The 2,922-nt window shown below is 44.2% G+C and overlaps 1 non-coding gene across 1 annotated transcript; it reads left to right on the plus strand.

The window, feature by feature from the left end:
• Nucleotides 1-1,728: 1,728 nt before the first annotated feature.
• LOC117713275 (U8 small nucleolar RNA) lies at nt 1,729-1,846 on the plus strand. Its single transcript, XR_004607439.1, has one exon. It is a non-coding gene; the product is annotated as a U8 small nucleolar RNA (small nucleolar RNA).
• The last annotated feature ends 1,076 nt before the right edge of the window (nt 1,847-2,922 follow it).

The following is a 2,922-nucleotide window of genomic DNA, read 5'->3' on the forward strand; positions in this document are numbered from 1 at the left end:
ATTTGTAAACAGTAAGGATTGCTGAGAGACAGACCCAGGCAGACTAAACTGTCTAAAGTGTGCTCAGACCACTGGAACTGCCTAAGAGTCTCAGAGGCCAGCACAGGTGCCTGACAGAGGCCCAGACTATCTAAATTACCTAGAAAGGTCACTCCCCATCCTGCCAAGCAGCTTCCAGGTTGTGTTGTGTGTTCCAGGTTTCTAGTTTTGGAAGTGTCATACACAGAGCTGTAGGCTTTGATAATGTAGCTTTAAGTTACTTCTGTTCCTGTAACTAACCCCTCACCCATGGTCTTGAAACTTCAGTAAACTCAGTGGTTCAGCAAGTTGAACTTTGTTGGTATCTGTATTTTGGTCTGTGATCAATTTCCTATCTAAGGAGAGTACACATGTTCATGTCTCCCCAGAAGCCGTGTCCAACAGTACTCTCATAGAGGGAACAGTGTCATACAATGCCCTCTCAGAGTCAGGGAGAAAATAGAGACCACAAGTCCAGTGTGCCTTCAAGAGCAGTTAACCATCCTTCTGCTGGGCCCCAAAGCTTCCTCTGTCTCCCAGTATCGCCATAGACTTGTGACCATAGGATTCAAGGGGAGGAAAGGGGCTCAACAAAGGGAAGCTTCCCAGTGACCCAGGAACTATAAGGAAAGTCAGGAGAAACATTGGGCATTATGGGAATCATGGGCCCTGAGGGCACTGTACAGCTGGACAATGAGCCACAAAGGGTCTTGAGGTATGAGACAGAACAACACTGAGTGTAAGATTTACAGACTTGATGGGCAGTGGTGGCACACGCCTTTAATCCCAGCACTTGGGAGGCAGAGGCAGGTGGATTTCTGAGTTCGAGGCCAGCCTGGTCTACAGAGTGAGTTCCAGGACAGCCAGGGCTACACAGAGAAACCCTATCTCAAAAAAAACAAACAAAAAGATTTACAGACTTTATAGTTAGATAGCCCTTATGTTTACAGACCCACCATGCACCATTGACAAGGAAACAGATGAAACAGAAATTCCTGATTACATTTTAATTACCTGGAAAAAATGAATAATTTCAATATAAATATATGTCTTGAACATTGCAATTCATGGTTTTTTAAATTACATGTATCTATTTAGGGTGTGTGTGTGCTCCCATGTGTGCCATGGTGCATAGACAGAGGTGAGAGGACAACTTGGGAAGTCTGTTCTCTCCTTCTACCATGTGCATTCCAGGGATCAAACTCAGATAACTTGGTAGCAAGTACCTTTAACCACTGATCCCACTTACTGGCTCAACATTAATATTTTTGTTATTTGGGGCTTGGGAGATGGGTCAGCAGTTAAGAGCACTTACCACTATTGCAAAGGGCCCAAGTTCGATTCCCAGCATACTGGACTCACCACTGCCCCAAACTCCCACTCCTGGGGATCTGATGCCCTCTTGTGGCTTTCAATAGCACCTGCATCTACATGCATGCATCCTCACACAAACACACATGCATAACAGAATTAAAAATTTTTTTTAATTCTTTAAAATATTTTTTGTTATTTCAAATTATAGTCAGCTGGGAACTGTAGTGGCACATTCCTGTGACCCCAGAACATGGGAGGTAAAGAAAGAAGAATCAGGAGTTCACAGTCACACACACACACACACACACACACAAAAAGATAACTGGTTTCCTGTGGTTTTTACTGGTACATCTGGTAACCCTCCCTAGCATATGAGGTCTTTAAGAAGCTCTATGATCCTCAGCTAGGTGAATCCTCCTTACAGAAGGCAGATAAAAAAAATGACTGGAGTTCACATGACGTGTGATCAACATCTCTGTATAGCCAGGACTCAGCATCTTTCTTGTTCCTTTCTTTGTCTCTGATGAGCACATTTCTTTTTTCATGGGGCTAGAGAGATGGCTCTGTAGTTAAGAGGACTTGTTCCTCTTGCAGAAGACCCAGGTTCAATTCTCAGCACCTACATTGTGGCTCACAACCTGCCATAACTTCAGTTCCAGAGCATCCAACACCCTCTTCTGACTGCTTCAAGCACCAGGTCTGCACACAGAGCACAGACACACATGCAGGGAAACGATAGATAAATAAATAAGTCTTAACAAGAAAAGAAAATCCCGGGAGCTAGCTTCATCCAATAGGATGAAAAGGGCAGGGCGTGTGGGAAAAGTGAATCAGGACACTCAAAGGAGGTGCGGCTGGAGAATCTGGCCATTGTTGGACTAAATACTAGCAGTCCTATATACCCAAAGTCTCAAGGGCAGAGGGGTGTTTGCTGTGATTTGGGAATGGTGTGACTGTCATGTAATGAATTCTTGTCTCCAGGGGCCACCTAATAGATGAACTCAGCCATTCACGGTTCCCAGAAGTGCAGGCAGGAGGATCAGGCCAGTCTGGGCTACAGGAGACCCCCATCTCAAAAATAATAAGACTGAGCTCACACCAGCCCTGAGCAAGAGAATGCTAATGCAAACCACAGAGGTAACTTAAAATATTCTTGCTGTAGTTCAAAATGTAAAAGGAACAGTAGAAATTAATTTTAGTAATATATTTTATATAATCTACTCCACAAAATATTACCCTGGCATGTCATTAACATTTTAAAGTGACGAACAGGGTACTTCACATGCCTCTTCATGCTGCCTTTAAAGATCCTCTGAGCAGCCTGGCATGGTGCAGAGTACCTCAGGACGCAGAGGCAGGGTCATTCTCAGCTACATACTGAGTTAGAGGGCAGCCTGGGGTATATGAAACCCTGACACCAAAACAAACAAACTCTGTCTTCATTTCACACTTACAGTTTGGATTTACATCTCAAGTATTCACTGAAGGGTATCAAACAGCACAGCTCTTTGTGTGTGTATGTGTGTGTGTGTGTGTGTGTGTGTGTGTGTGTGTGCTTGAACATGCAGGATGTGCATGTGTGCATGCCTG

This window comes from Arvicanthis niloticus, chromosome 7 (genome assembly GCF_011762505.2).
Source record: "Arvicanthis niloticus isolate mArvNil1 chromosome 7, mArvNil1.pat.X, whole genome shotgun sequence".
In the NCBI taxonomy this organism is placed as follows: domain Eukaryota; kingdom Metazoa; phylum Chordata; class Mammalia; order Rodentia; family Muridae; genus Arvicanthis; species Arvicanthis niloticus.